The sequence below is a fragment of the Candoia aspera genome, chromosome 6 (assembly GCF_035149785.1).
Source record: "Candoia aspera isolate rCanAsp1 chromosome 6, rCanAsp1.hap2, whole genome shotgun sequence".
Classification (NCBI taxonomy): domain Eukaryota; kingdom Metazoa; phylum Chordata; class Lepidosauria; order Squamata; family Boidae; genus Candoia; species Candoia aspera.
This window is the reverse complement of record NC_086158.1, coordinates 74,812,834-74,829,780: the sequence shown is the minus strand read 5'-3', so window position 1 is coordinate 74,829,780 and position 16,947 is coordinate 74,812,834. Positions and strand designations below refer to the sequence as shown.

The window sequence follows — 16,947 nt, the reverse complement described above, 5'->3', positions numbered from 1 at the left end:
TTCCAGCTCCACTCCAAGAAAGGAAATGATAGCATTGGAGATAGTAGACTTCCCAGTTCAAAAATCCTGCTTTTTAATACCTGCCCAATATTGGGAAAGTGTTACTCATTCTGGACTTGATCCTAAATGAAAATGCTTATTTGGCATATATCACGGAAACCTGGCTGAGGAGTGTTTATCCTATTCTGCTCTGCGCACCAAGTTCCTCTGGGGTTTAATGAACTAGGTTGGCAGAGAAGTTGTATCCGTTTATTGGAATTCTATATTACTAACCAGATGTTCCATCCAGCTGCCTGCTGATTCTGAGTTCAAGCTGGTGCATGCCATTGGGTCAGGGGACAATGTAGGAATTCTGCTGTGTTCACCCCCCCCTGCCCAGCAGCTGTCTTTGAGTCAGGCAGAGTTATCTCTACGCAGATTTGCTACACTAGGTTTCTTCTGGTAGTTTTCAACATGGATTCTAGGCAATTAATTACACTGCGTGCACAATTATTAGGCAAGTTGTATTTTTGAGGATGAATTTCATTATTGAACAACTACAGTGCTCTCGGTCAATCCAAAATATTAATAAACCTCAAACCGGAATATTTAAGAAAGTAAAAGTGAGGTTTTGGCTTTCTTAGGAGCATATCTATGTGTGCACAATTATTGGGCGACTATTAGTGTGCAGAATTATTATGCAACTAAATGAAAAACGAACATTCCCCCATCTCACTAATGTTAAAGTGAGAATAATAACTCAAAATTTACAAATCAACATTTCTGACATTTCAAACAAAAAAATCAGTGACCAATATAGCCACCCTTCTTTGCAATAACAGTCATAAGCCTTCCATTCATGGAGTCTGTCAGTTTCTTGATCTGTTGACAATCAACTTTTTGTGCAGCAGCAACCACAGCCTCCCAGACACTGTTCAGAGAGGTGTACTGTTTTCCTTCACCGTAAATCTCCCATTTGAGAAGGGCCCACAAGTTCTCAATAGGGTTTAGGTCAGGTGAGGAAGGGGGCCATGTCATTATTCTTTCATCTTCGAGGCCTTTACTGGCTAGCCATGCAGTGGAGTACTTTGATGCATGCGATGGAGCATTGTCCTGCATAAACATCATGGTCTTCTTGAAAGAGGCAGACTTTTTCCTGTACCACTGCTTGAAGAAAGTGTCTTCTAAAAACTGGCAGTAGGTTTGGGAGTTGATTTTTAGTCCATCTTCAACCCAAAAAGGTCCAACTAGCTCATCTTTAATAATACCAGCCCATACCAGTACCCCACCTCCACCTTGCTGGCGTCTGAGTCGAAGTGGAGCTCTGTGCCTGTTACTGATCCAGCCACGGGCCCATCCATCTGGTCCGTCAAGAGTCACTCATCAGTCCATAAAACCTTTGAAAACTCTGTCTTCAGATATTCCTTGGCCCAGTCTTGCCGTTTCAACTTACGTGTCTTGTTCAGTGGTGGTCGAGTTTCAGCCCTCCTTACCTTGGCCATGTCTCTGAGCACTGAACAGTGAACCTTGTACTTCTGGGCACTCCAGGTAGGTTGCAGTTCTGGGATATGACAGCACTGGAGGATAATGGGTTCCTAGTAGCTTCACGTTTGATTCTTCTCAAATCTTTGGCAGTTAATTTGTGTCTTTTTTTCTCAACACGTTTCTTGTGACCCTGTTGACTATTTGCAACAAAACGGTTGCAATATTGGGTTCTGTGGTCATGCCCCAATATCTTAGCAATTTCAAGAGTGCTGCATCCCTCTGAAAGACTGTTTACAATTTTTGACTTTTCAGAGTCAGTTAAATCTCTTTTTTGGCCCATTTTGCCTGAGGAAAAGAAGCTGCCTAATAATTATGCACACCTTGCTATAGGGTGTTGATCTCCTTAGGCCACACCCTCCCTCATTACACAAATACACATCACCTGATATGCTTATAGCCAATAAGCATTCAGGTTTATACAGCTTGGAGGTGGAAAATATGCATAAAAATGATGATATGGTCAAAATACTCACTTGCCTAATAATTGTGCACACAGTGTAATGCCACTATGGTTTTTCCATCCATTTTTCCTATGAATTATAAAATAAGCAGCATGAGGTGTTAATGAAATGTTCACTATTGGCTGCCAGACATTGAGAGACTAAAGTATCACTTTCATGCACTCACAGAAAGATAGACTTTAAGGGTAAGAAGGGAAATTTGAGTTCATCTAGTCCAACCACAATTTATTTCAATCAGCAGTACATAAAAGCGTAAGAAACCATTGGCTGGTGCAACAACCATGAGTTTAGGATACATGAGGCTTGAAGAACTATTTAATTTAGAATAGCTTTCTTTACGCATGGTCTAATTTTTCAGCTATTTGAGCCAGCCACACTCTCTTCAGAACCCACCTCACAGGGTGGTACTTGTGAGGAAAATAGAAGAAGAGAGCATTTTGTCCCCAAAATAAAGGTGGGGTATGAAATAATAATATATAAAGCCATTCCTAATAGAATTGCCTCTATCTATGCAAGACCTTTATGGACAGAAAGACTGAATATGGATGTTCAAAATGTTGTATTTTTTCTTAAGATTATCAAAGTGTCTAAATGGAAGAGAGTTCTCTTCTGTTCTTCTCAAAACTGCAACACATTCCCTGTAAAATCAATAGTTGGTCCCTTTATGAAAAAAAAAAAAGGCTCCATTCCATGTTGCATTTTGGAATAATTGTAACAGGAGTTTTCACCATGTTTGAGGTTTTAGTTTACATGGGTTTTTAACTCTGCTTGATTGGTCTTCTCTTCTGGGAGCTGCCTTGAGAGTCCAGTTTGGGGTGGGTGGGAAATTAGGACATAAGTCAAAATGATAAACCAAGTTCCATTTAAACAGCAGCATCCCTGTGGGGAAACAGCAGGGAAGGTCCATCACTCTGGTGGCTGGCATGCAAACTTGCCAAGGCTAGCTGCAGCTGGAAATTGAGGATTAGACTAGATCAGTGTTCCTCAACCTTGGCAACTTTAAGAGGTGTGGACTTCAACTCTCAGCTTGCTGGCTGGGGAATTCTGGGAGTTGAAGTCTACACCTCTTAAAATTGCCAAGGTTGAGGAACACTGGACTGGAATAATCTTCAGGGTGATCAACCATGGACAATTCATTATGTCCTGGAAACCTTTTTATGCCACCTTTCCAATAATGTAGAAGTGATGCACAACAGTAATGTAATACAATAATTACTATATTTACTGTAATCAAAGGCTATAAGATGTTTCCTTTTTCTACCCATTCCCTTCCCTTTCCTTCCTGTATTAAGTCTTTTTTAGACTCTAAGCCTGAGAGTAGAGACTGACCTGTTTTTATTATTGTGAACAGCTCTGGAAACCTTTAGGTAGAAGAACTGGGTGGAAATACTTCAAATAGGGGAATAAATAAATCTAAGAAAGGGAGCGTTCCACTACTTGTGAGCGATACGAAGAAGGCCCTTTCCCACACTACCAGCTGTCATCAGACCTCTCCGCAAGCAAGGAGTTTAAGAGTTTAATGTCTGAACTAATTCAGTTTGGTCAGCCCTTCATTATTTTATTTTATTTTATTTTATTTTATTTTATTTTATTTTATTTTATTTTATTTTATTTTATTTTATTTTATTTTATTTTATTTTATTTTATTTTATTTTATTTTATTTTATTTTATTTTATTTTATTTTATTTTATTTTATTTTATTTTATTTTATTTTATTTTATTTTATTATTTATTTGATCAGCCAATCATATACTGTATATAAATTGAATAAAACATAAAATAAAATATTAATGGACATTGATCAAGTCATTCTCCCTGGAATGTCTGATCCTTTTAACTGTCTACTTATAAGAACTTCAAGATGGTTGTGTAAAAGTTAGAATGACATGACTTATAGGAAGCTTCCTATATGAACTGGGTGGGAAGAACCACTTTTTCATTCTGCTTAGTGCATAGACTTGACCATTGTCTTGTCTACTTCTGCATCATTAGTCATTGATGAGCACAGAATCCGGTACCTTGACAGGTTTCTAATATAATTGAATCTAAAATGCAATGTGGTTGGTGATCCGTCTTTGGCCTACTATGGCTAGGACGGATAAGGGATAAGCATCATGGGAGTAGTTATAGGAAACACCAGTTGAAAATCATCAAGTATCATCCTTTTTGTTTTTAACAAAACTATGTTGTCAAGGTTACTTAGTCACTCATGGTGAGAGAGTCCAACACCTGTTTCTCTTTTCCATTTTCTGACTGTAACAAGAGGTCCCAGGCAGGTTTTCTAGGAGTATTATCATTGTTTTCCACTGGTCCACTGGTATTCAGTTTGCTAACCAGGATCTTCCCAAGCCCTGTGTGAGACTCTCTGAATAAGATAGAAATCTGGGTATGATATATAGGTCTTCATTTTATGTTAGTGCTATTTCCCACTATAAAGATTAGTGAAGGTCAAGGACTGACAAAAGCCAGCCTCCAGGACTTTTGACATTCTCAGTGGACACAGACTATATCTTATGGCTGTGCAGAGTTTCAAAGGAATGTTTTGATTTGACAAAGCACCCAGCAAATCATCCCACTGAAGCAGATTTGCAAATCAAAGTGGGGACCGGCTTGGAAGCAGCCAATCATATATACTGTATATATAAATGGAATCAAATCAAATCCGGTGGCTTCAAAGTTCTTTGTAGTCTTCTGAAGCACTTCTTGGGCTTGACAACTTTTCTCTTGCTTTTGGGGTGGTTTCAGACAATATGTCATGCTGCAACTTAATGTTCGTATATGGAGAAGGCTGAAGTGCAGAGTTGAGTGTGGAGGGGCTCTCTGACATTGAGTGTGGAGGGGCTCTCTGACATTGAAGTGAGTAGCCCAAATATCTACTAATATTTCTTAAAGGTTCATTCACTTTCTCAGGTCTCAACCTCTTTCACATGGCCAGTCAAATGCCTTAACATGGTTTTCCATTGTGATAATGAAGTGTTACATGAGTCCGGCAAATGTGACAAAGAATATTTCCCCTCAACACTCTCAAGATGAACTCAAGGTGGGCCAGTTTAGGATACCCTCTTGGGTTGTACCTTACTTTATACATTTTGCATAATTACAGCAGGTTGAAATATTTCAAAATGAGCATCTGGATGTGGGCTAATAGAGGTATTGGTAGAAACATTTGGTATTTTTAAGAATATGGATTGGCAAGACTATGAATATCACTTGGTCAGTGCCACAAATGGCCCATCTGTCTTGATGGCATTGAATCTTACTGTGCCAGCCTGCTTCTATTGCCTCAGCTAATTAACTAATAGAGATGATTGGCAAGAAGCCACAACCCTAAAACAAACAAATGCTGTCACTGATCAAAGAATCCTTCCCAGGAGGAACCAAGCGACGCCATTCTCCTGTCATCCCACATAACCATCATAAGATCCTAAGATCAGAGGCAGCAAAGCTACATGACTTCGTATGGGCTGATTAGTGGTCATTCTTCTGAGTCTTGACCAGAATAGAACTTTGCCAGTGTGCCCTGTCCAGCCTGGTACCCCTCCAAAGCTAGCATTAAGGGGTACAAAACTTCTAACCATTATGACAATCCTCCTGACACCCCAGAAAATAAGCACCCAACCTACTAGGGAAAGTCAGTGATCCTTCATCAATATCAAGCTTAGCTAGCACACCAGAAAAGCAAGTAAAAAAGTAAGAGCTTACTTTTATACAGTTTCATACAGATTTTATTTGGAGTAGGACACTTTTTTATTGGTTTGGCACAACTTAGTCTCCTTGAAGGGAACTGGGAGCTGCCTATTCTTCCTCCCTGCCTTAAAAAAGGGGCAGGGTAAGTATTTCAGAAATGTACTGTAGTGAAACCTTTGAAATTATTCAGCTGAAATTTGGTAGTGTTAATATATCCTGACTTCAGCAAAGGATCGTTACCTTGTCGTGGTGCTGGAGCTTGAGCACCTCAATGATGCCATAAGCTAAATCGTGAAGGGCCACCCAAGACGGGAAGGTCATGACAGAGAGGTCAGACTAAATGTGATCCCTGGGGAAGGTAATGGCAACCCACCCCAGTATTCTTGCCGTGAAAACTAAATGGATCAGTACAACCAGAGATATGTCGGTATACCATTGGAAGATGAGACCCCCAGGTCAGAAGATGGTCAAAATGCTACTGGGGAGGAACAGAGGATGAGTTCAACTAGCCCCAGACATGATGACGCAGCTAGCTCAAAGCCGAAAGGACGGCTAGCGGCCGACGGTGCTGGTGGTGAACGGAGAATCTGATGTTCTAAGGATCAACACACCATTGGAACCTGGAATGTAAGATCTATGAGCCAGGGCAAATTGGATGTGGTTATTGGTGAGATCTCAAGATTAAAGATAGACATTTTGGGCGTCAATGAACTGAAATGGACTGGAATGGGCCACTTCACATCAAATGACCACCAGATCTACGACTGTGGACAAGAGGACCACAGAAGAAATGGAGTAGCCTTCATAATTAATAGTCAAGCGGCTAAAGCAGTGCTCGGATACAATCCAAAAAACGATAGAATGATCTCAGTTCGAATTCAGGGCAAGCCATCTAACATCACAGTGATCCAAATATACGCCCCAACCACAGATGCTGAAGAAGCTGAAGTAGAGCAGTTCTCTGAGGATCTGCAGCACCTACTGGACAACACGCCTAAAAGAGATGTTATTTTCATCACGGGAGACTGGAATGCTAAGGTGGGCAGTCAAATGACACCTGGAATTACAGGTAAGCATGGCCTGGGAGGACAAAACGAAGCAGGACATAGGCTGATAGAATTTGGCCAAGACAACTCACTCTGCATAACAAACACTCTCTTCCAACAACCTAAGAGACGGCTTTATACATGGACTTCCCCAGATGGACAACACCAAAATCAGATTGACTACATCCTTTGCAGCCAAAGGTGGCGGACATCTATACAGTAGGTAAAAACAAGACCTGGAGCTGACTGTAGTTCCGATCACGAACTTCTTCTTGCACAATTTAGGACCAGACTAAAGAGATTAGGGAAGACCCACAGATCAGCTAGATATGAGCTCACTAATATTCCTAAGGAATATGCAGTGGAGATGAAGAATCGATTTAAGGGACTGGACTTAGTAGATAGGGTCCCGGAAGAACTCTGGACAGAAGTTCGCAACATTGTTCAGGAGGCGGCAACAAAATACATCCCAAAGAAAGAGAAAACCAAGAAGGCAAAATGGCTGTCTGCTGAGACACTAGAAGTAGCCCAAGAAAGAAGGAAAGCAAAAGGCAACAGTGATAGGGGGAGATATGCCCAATTAAATGCAACATTCCAGAGGTTAGCCAGAAGAGATAAGGAATTATTTTTAAACAAGCAATGCGTGGAAGTGGAAGAAGACAATAGAATAGGAAGGACAAGAGACCTCTTCCAGAAAATTAGAAACATCGGAGGTAAATTCCAGGCCAAAATGGGTATGATCAAAAAAAAAAGATGGCAAGGACCTAACAGAAGAAGAAGAGATCAAGAAAAGGTGGCAAGAATATACAGAAGACCTGTATAGGAAGGATAACAATATCGGGGATAGCTTTGATGGTATGGTCAGTGAGCTAGAGCCAGACATCCTGAAGAGTGAGGTTGAATGGGCCTTAAGAAGCATTGCTAATAACAAGGCAACAGGAGACGACGGCATCCCAGCTGAACTGTTCAAAATCTTGCAAGATGATGCTGTCAAGGTAATGCATGCTATATGCCAGCAAATTTGGAAAACACAAGAATGGCCATCAGACTGGAAAAAATCAACTTATATCCCCATACCAAAAAAGGGAAACACTAAAGAATGTTCAAACTATCGAACAGTGGCACTCATTTCACATGCCAGTAAGGTAATGCTCAAGATCCTGCAAAGTAGACTTCAGCAATTCATGGAGCGAGAATTGCCAGATGTACAAGCTGGGTTTAGAAAAGGCAGAGGAACTAGGGACCAAATTGCCAATATCCGCTGGATAATGGAAAAAGCCAGGGAGTTTCAGAAAAACGTCTATTTCTGTTTTATTGACTATTCTAAAGCGTTTGACTGTGTGGACCAGAACAAATTGTGGCAAGTTCTTAGTGGTATGGGGATACCAAGTCATCTTGTATGCCTCCTGAAGAATCTGTATAACAATCAAGTAGCAACAGTAAGAACAGTCCACGGAACAACGGACTGGTTTAAGATTGGGAAAGGAGTACGGCAGGGCTGTATACTCTCACCCTACCTATTCAACTTGTATGCAGAACACATCATGCGACATGCTGGGCTTGAGGAATCCAAGGCTGGAGTTAAAATCGCTGGAAGAAACATTAACAATCTCAGATATGCAGATGATACCACTTGGATGGCTGAAAGCGAAGAGGAACTGAGGAGCCTTATGATGAATGTGAAAGAAGAAAGTGCAAAAGCTGGCTTGCAGCTAAACCTCAAAAAAACCAAGATTATGGCAACCAGCTTGATAACTGGCAAATAGAGGGAGAAAATGTAGAGGCAGTGAAAGACTTTGTATTTCTAGGTGCGAAGATTACTGCAGATGCTGACTGCAGGCAGGAAATCAGAAGACGCTTAATCCTTGGATGAAGAGAATGACAAATCTCAGTAAAATAGTTAAGAGCAGAGACATCACACTGACAACAAAGGTCCGCATAGTTAAAGCAATGGTGTTCCCCGTAGTAACATATGGCTGCGAGAGCTGGACCATATGGAAGGCTGAGAGAAGGAAGATTGATGCTTTTGAACTATGGTGTTGGAGGAAAATTCTGAGAGTGCCTTGGACTGCAAGAAGATCCAACCAGTCCATCCTCCAGGAAATAAAGCCAGACTGCTCACTTGAGGGAATGATATTAAAGGCAAAACTGAAATACTTTGGCCACATAATGAGAAGACAGGACACCCTGGAGAAGATGCTGATGCTAGGGAGAGTGGAGGGCAAAAGGAAGAGGGGCCGCCCAAGGGCAAGGTGGATGGATGATATTCTAGAGGTGACGGACTCGTCCCTGGGGGAGCTGGGGGTGTTGACGACCGACAGGAAGCTCTGGCGTGGGCTGGTCCATGAGGTCACGAAGAGTCGGAAGCGACTAAATGAATAAACAACAACAATATATCCTGAAAGTTCTGCCCCCCCTGCTCTTTTCATCCTGTTCTTCAAAAAGTGCAGCAGTTGCAGATGTTTATTTCCTTTCCCTTAAGATCCAATGGGTGCTTCCCCCCCACCCCCAAACTGAATAGCAGTGAACTAAAATCAATCAGTTCCTCATAACATTGCAGACTAAAAACTCAAATGGGGAATGTGCCCTTTTCAACTCTTGCATCTTCGCTGTAGTTGTTAGTTAGATTTAAACCCCCCTTTCAGGAGCTCAAGGCACCATACATGGCAATCCTTTCTCCAGTTTTTCTCACAACAAAACTGTAGGGAAGGTTGAGCTGAAGGTGATGGACAACAGTCCATGATTGAGGATGAACTTGAGTCTCCTTGGGCCTGGTCCAACTGCACATCACACTGGCTTCAAACTGAATCACTGCTGATTCTTCCAGGCCCTAAATAAGTGAGATTTGGAAAGATGTATATTAATTTCTCTCTCTCCTGTATGCAAATGACCTCTCCTTAGAGATGGCTTCTAAGATGGCCGAGTCAATGTCCTCTAACAGGGTGCCTGGGAGAATATCAATTTAAGCTTTGGGAGAATGACATTAATTTATCCCTGCTATAAATGGTTGGCCTATTCACCTTTTTGCTTAGATGGCTCAGAAGAGCTAGGAAAGGGTCAGCGTGGAGCTAGGGGGAGAAATCATTATCCTCTCGCTTCTCTGTGTGCAAAGGATAATTCCAGCTTTCCCCTAAAGATGGATGGGGAGATGCTCGCTAGAAACTTTCCTGGTCTGGAGCCCTAGAGGTTTGCTGGACTATAAGTCCCATTCCCAAAGCCTATCCTGGCTGGGAATTATGGGAGATAAAGTCTCCCATTTAGGGAAGGTTCCAAGTAAAAACGTTAGAAATACTTTTAACCAAAGTAAGCTTCTGATAACTTATTTGGGAAGATACTTGTTAATTCAGATTAACATGTGCCAAAACGAATACCAGAAAGATGATATAATCAGGAGGACTTATCAGCAAAAAAAAAAAAAAAACCAAGGAAACCAAATAGGCGAAGGGTGGCTTTATGGCTGGAGACATAAAAATGTAAAATCACCTATCACTATAATTATTATACATTCAGTCTAAAAGGATTTGGAAGTATCTAATGATTAATAGTAATACTAAATAATCAAGCAATATATTTATGGATGTTTTGTAAGAATCAACTAGGGAAAGCTTTTGCAAATCAGAAGAAAACCAGTTGTATTCCACCTCCTTTAATTTGTCATTTATATTTTACCTTTCTATTATTTCTTTTTTTATTCAGTATAAATATCTTACCAGTATATCACAGGTAAGTTAAATCAATTATAGAAAACAAAATTGCACAAAGCAAATTAAAAACGAGCTCCAAAACAAATACAATGCTAAAAAAAGTTGTAAAAACTACCCCTGAAAATCTAGAAGATAAACAAGACTGCAAACTGTTTCTGCATTTGACAAGCCATATGCCACCATCTGGCTTTATCTGTCCTCTTGAGGTCTCCCCCACCTGGAAAAAAAAAAAAATCCATGGTCCTCCCCACTTCAAGTACCAGAAGAGATCAAAGAGAGTGGAACAGGGAGATATTTTGATCAGATCAGGATAAGACTTCACCCAGGCACTTCATATAGTCTCAATCACAGAGGACATAATTATCTTCCCAAGTAGAGGGAGCGGATTAAAGAAATATTTATGTTGAAATTTAATAAAGTTCTTAACAACAACAACAACAACAAAAACAACAAATCTTGGAAGAGGAATTAGCATACTGCCACAAGCTCATAGGAAGACTTGGAATCAAGTTCTTCTTAGTCCTTGAATCCTTTGCTTATCCTTATAGCTTTGTGCCCAGCTTCCTTGCACGAAGTGATTACAGTACTTTTATCGTATTTGATTTTGTTTTTAAATTCTATGACAACTGACAGGCAACTTATTGACTCACTGATTAATGGGTTTTCTAAGGGTAGCTTATAAACTGAGCGACTGTGTCCATCTAATGGTGTATTTCTAAACTGATTTTTGCACTTCATTCAGTTACTGTTGGGTGCAGATTTTCCACTGAATTGTCTTTCCTCCACTTGGTTTCACTTCATAGGAAGAAAGAAATGCAAAACTTTTTCTCAGTTTCTGGATACATTTTCTGAATTTTTTTAAAAATATACTTGTTTTAGAAACTTAAGAATAAGCATGAATTATTATTATTATTATTATTATTATTAAATATTTTGGCAGCTTTTGTAAACTATTGGTTGGGGGAGCTTACATTCCAGTTTAACACTGCCATCTACTGGGAAAATAAGGAATTTTCATAAGAGGTTTGCGTTGTCCTGTAAAGGATGTTAAGATTTTCCTCCTTGCATAAATAGTTAAAGTTCTGTTTTATCTCTCTTCAAAAAGTTCTAGCAAATCGTAAAGGTGAAATAATTATATTATGTGCTTTTCTAAGTAAGTTTTGTTTTGCAAATAAGCAACTAAGCTATTAGGATATTATTTGTAAACTGCCCAGAGTCGTCATATATGAGTTGGGCAGTTGAGAAGTTCAGTCAATCAATCAATCAATCAATCAATAAAATATTTTCTGATATCCCAAACAGCCTCTGCAGCTTGTACAAAGCAAATATCCCTTAAGATTCTATGCATCTCTTTAAAATAGTTTAAATATTAAATGTACCCCATTTTAAGAGGAGATAGGATAACAAAGTTTGAACAATGATATTTCCCAGTTAAATTCTGTAAAATTCTGCACAGAAGTCTTTTATCCAAGTAGTGCAATGAATGTGAGAATACACATCAAAATGAAATGCTCAGAATGAGGCAAAAATAATGTTAATTTATAAAGCAGAAAAAGAATTTCACTTCATCAAAATTATTTATTTATTTACAGGACTTATGTGGCCGCCTATCTCATTCAATGACTCTAGGCAGCTCACAACAATCCATAAAACGTAGTTAAAAACAAAGGTATCCTTCCCTCCAGGTGGCAGACCAAACAGCTTCACAGCTCAACCCCGATCCTAGCCCAATGCTTGGGGGAAGAGCCAGGTCTTCACAGTCCTCTGGAATGCTAAAAGGATCTCAGGTGGGAGGCTGTCCCAAAGGGCTGAGGTGGCCACCAAGAAGGCATGCCTCTGAGGTCCCATCAGGTGGCAACATTTGAGGGAGGGTTAGGGTTAACCCTGGAGTGCACCCACCCTATCTAACCTAGTAGGATGGGCAGATACCCTCAGGGAGAGGTGGTCCCACAAGTAATCTGCCCCTGTGCCATGCAGGGCTTTAAAGGTGATAACTAGTACCTTGAATTGCACCTGGAAAGCGACTGGAAGCTAGTAACAGCAGTGGTGTTACTTGGGTGAACTGTGGGGCACCCAAAACTGCATGTGCCACTGCATTCTGAACCAGTTGCAGCTTCCAGGTGGTCTTCAAGGGCAGCCCCATGTAGAGTGCATTGCAGTAATCCAGAGAGAGAGAGAGAGAGAGAGAGAGAGAGATCACTTTTAAATGTGGATCGTAAAAGTTACCTGGTCCTGATTTAGCTGGTCAGTTTACAGTAATGAAATTGAGTTTATTTGTAATAGATATAATGAAAATAGATATACTGTATATAGAAAAATATAGTATGAAAAGCCTCCTTAATTATTTTTAGAACATTTTTATCAAACAAATGAGTATATAATGATCAAAAATAAATAAGCTGACTAATCATAACAATCCAGCTATTTTTGCAGTCGTATAACCACGAGATGTATTCTATACGACAATATACAGAAACCACTGTTTCTGAATGAAGGAACAAAGGATGCAGCTCAGAGGGGTGGTTTTGCTCTGATCTCCAACAAAGCCAAACACCCCTTTTGTGCATAGCCCTAATAATTATGGGACCGGAACTTGTTTCTAAAAACGACCTCACTGCATTTTGTAAAAACAAGCTTACAAATACATTTTACAAGGGCTTGCTTACCAAAATTGTAGCATATGCTGCTAGAACCAGTGGTTTTTTTTAACTGTATTGCAGAACACATGGGGAAAAGTGGAAATCTTCGAAGCAGAGTGGGAAATTGGGCCTCTGCTTACAAGTAAAGATAAATGTAATTGCCCTACATTTGAATGCAGTGTTGGCAGAATATTTTGCTACCAAATATCAAAAGTTCACCAACAGCTAACCCAGCAAAAACAGCAAAATTGACAGTTGGAAATAAATAATGGCAGCTAATGCAGTTATTAAGATTAGTAAAACTGAGCATGGAAAATAACAAAAATCTAAATTTATAAAAGAATAGGCTCCTTTGATTGAAAACAATGCATGAAATGGACTTTTATAAATGAGCTTCATTGTTTTCTAATTATTCAATTAATCTGAATAATACGGACTTGACTTGGGGGGATATACAGATAAGGCAATGTGTGCTATTTTATTATTTCAATTAGTTTATTAAACAGATTAGACTGAATGTGCTAATTAACACGCTTAAATTTATCGAGGGGAATTTTGCATGAATTGTTATTCCATGAGCAGGACCCTGGAGTTACAGGGAAGGTCTTTTTTCTATAGCAGAGACAGTGAGTACTTCTCCCACCAGCTCTGGAGGGACAGCTAGAAAGTCTTCTGATGTTGGCTTCTGTGGGAGGAGATGGCTCTCTTCCCATCTTGAAATGTTAAACTACAAGGAGAGCTCATAGAAATAAAACTCAAGAAGGTAAAAATACAGGAGAGACATGTTAGACTTCGTCCCAGTTGTGAATATCAATGAGATTCCTGAGAAATCTCTCCCCCTTTTTTCCACCAGTGCCTGGATAAGCTGGATGCCTCTCCCTGCTGTAGAAGGACCTTCACAGGAAGCCCAGTGTACCTTCTCTGCTGTCTCTGTTGCTGCTTTCACCCTTTGGAACACCTTTCCGCCCCACCCACCTGAGATCTGGCTAGCCTGCCTGCCTCTCAAAAGGCAGCAGAGACCTGCTTCTTTCCCCAGGCATTGGGTCTAGGAGTGGTATGTGTTGCTTCCTTTGATTGCATTTATTATATCTTATTATGTGGCTTGATTGATTCTTCTGTTATTGATGATATATGCTGCCCTGAGTCTCGTGCTGAGTGGCTATATAAATTGACTGATTAAGTACATATGCAGTTTTCTTACAGCTGATCCAGGGGATTCTGAAGTGAGACCTAGCACAGCTGTTCCCGAGAGAGACCCTATTTTCAGGGTGCCCCTAATCCTTGTTGGGAACTATTTTCTATAGTACCCTCCTGCCAAAGAATGCTTCGGCCAAGGCGTAAAAATTGATCTTAAGATGTTTTTTGTAAAGGACATGGAGAAGCATGTTGCAACCTGATGGGGGAGACAGATGTACTCCTAGTGTTCTACGAGAACATGAAGCTGATTAGGAACTCCATAGCTTTTCCTTAGGATCTCTGGGGAGCAGAAGGTAGCAGGGATTTTGAAGGTGGGGAGGGTGTAGTACTTGTGAAACCAGTGCAGAAATGGGAAACTGGAACTGCGTATACATTGGCCAAAGATGGAAGAATCAGGCACCTGGATCCCTGAAGCTGTGGTTGCAAGTATTGGTTGGAAGAGGGCACGTACTTCACAGCTGGTCACCTGGGAGCCACTGTGTTGGCCATGACTAATTGGAATTTCACTTTCCCTTGAGGAGATGCTATATGATGCTGTGCAGTCGGAGGCCAACTCGGTCCTTCACCTCCATGACTGAAAAACTCCCAGGAACCCCTAAACAATCCCTTCCTGTCATTAATTTGCTGGCTGAAGCTCCTAACCATGAAGGCAAAAACTAAGAAAAAGTAAATAATAAAGTGAAGTGTGTGATCAAGATGGTCCTAGTTAACAATGGTGGGAAGACTTTGTGTGCATTTATATTCTCTGGAGAAAATGATATTTGCTAAAGCAAAAAAAAAAAAAAGTTTTTTAAATTTTATTTATAAGGCTTCCCAATGCAAAATTTATTCTGAGCAGCATACTGTGCAGATTAAAAACAGATTCAATATATAAAGGTAAAGAGAAATGAACATAATGTATCCCAGGAGGAAAAACATGCCCTAACTGAACCATTATTGCATATCAATGTACACACCAAGACCTATCCCAGAGCTTGGGGGAAGAACATGTTTTCAGAGATCATTTAAAGGCTGAACCTCTGGGGAAACCCTATGCCAGAGGGCAGGGACAACATAGAAGGTATGCCTTTAGTTAATATTAAGTACAATATTAAGTAATGATGTCTCCCATCAGACATCATTACTTAATATTGGGGATCTTAGAGGGAAGACCTGTAGCTACTAGGCGCCAATTGATTCATAAAGTTTCATCGAGCAATGTTCACTCTTAGGTTAACTTTCTCCAGTATGATCTGCCCCAACCTGGCCCTTCAGGTGTACTCATCACTTCTGTAATTAAGTCTATCCACCTTGCTTAATTTGGAGCCTGGTTATTTGTGCCTTGAGTGAGAACTCTGGATTGTGAAGGATGATCCCTTTGTCTGTCTTCTCAGCTATCTATGGTATCCTCAGGAGTTTTCTCCAACAACTCCTTTTGAACTTCTCCAAGTTCAAAAGTGTCATTACTCTTTCTATCCTGCTTCTTCGAAGTCCAACTTTCACCACCAGAACGCGTCACAGGGAAAACCATTACTAAGGCCGGTTGTTGAACTTACAATTAGTGTGGTCTTTATATTTAATCTTAGTGCCATTTTTCCCACTGTGCTCCTTGACTTTCATTACAAGAATTTGCTAGAGGACAACATTCCCTGCCTCATTCAAGATGAATCTGGACAGGAAACTGGGAGTTCTAGTCCCGCCTTAGGCATGAAACCCAGCTGGGTGACTTTGGGCCAGTCCCTCTCTCTCAGCCCAACTCACCTCACAGGGTTGTTGTTATGGGGAAAGGAGGAGGAGGAAGGAGTACTAGGTATGTTCGCCGCCTTGAGTTATTTATAAAAATAATAAAGGCAGGATAAAAAAAAAATCTTAAAAAAAAGTCCAGAGGGACTTGCTTCTTTGAGATACTAATGACTGTTCCACCAAGCTGGATAGCCACCAACATTAACTGCACCAAAACCAAGTAGTGTTCCCACATGTGGAGACATCTCAATTCATTGTAATGACTGAGGCTGACATTTTCTAGGCAGCAAGAATCGTATAATTTCTCCACCAATAAATACTACTGCTCTAAGGAATCTTGTCTGCTCTGAATAAAATTTTTTTCTCTTCATAGGTGTCTGTTCTTTTGGTGACAACACTAAAATGGCAAAACATGCATCATGATGTCACCAAACTCTATCCTTTCGTACCTGCTTTGTCATATCGCATGCAAGTACACAAGTAGCAGAGTTTGTGTTGCAACGTCAAGCCATGCATTTTGCCACCTACCCTCCCGCAGATACCTGTGTTCCCGACCCCATTACCCATCTTGAAATCAGAGTACAAGAGTCAAGCAACAATCGAAAGACAAGTTTATAACTACTTTGTTCTGATAACTCAATGTTCAAAGATGTTCTTACATTAGAGCATGTTTTACGTTCTTCCTTGCTTCTTTAGAAACAGATAGACAGAATGGATCTGAATCCCGTACAGTTTTCTCTTTAACAAGCGTGCTAAATGTCATTGTGCTAACTGTACATTCAATGGTCACTGTATATACCCCTAAAATTGACTACTAAAAAAGACTGGTTTACTGAAGATGTCACTGTGACTGTCCCAAAATAACTACGTATCCAGGGAAGCCTATTTCAAAAACCTAGATCAGAAACTTACTTTTGTTGTCATTTCAACATATATTTTAATTTCTGAACTGTTTTTCTTCCAAAA

General features: G+C 40.2%; 1 protein-coding gene across 1 annotated transcript in view; it reads right to left on the bottom strand.

Annotated features, from left to right (window-relative positions):
* LOC134500247 (putative lysosomal acid lipase/cholesteryl ester hydrolase) overlaps positions 1–16,947 on the bottom strand; it is a 265,244-nt gene that overhangs the window by 234,201 nt on the left and 14,096 nt on the right. The window lies entirely within an intron of this gene.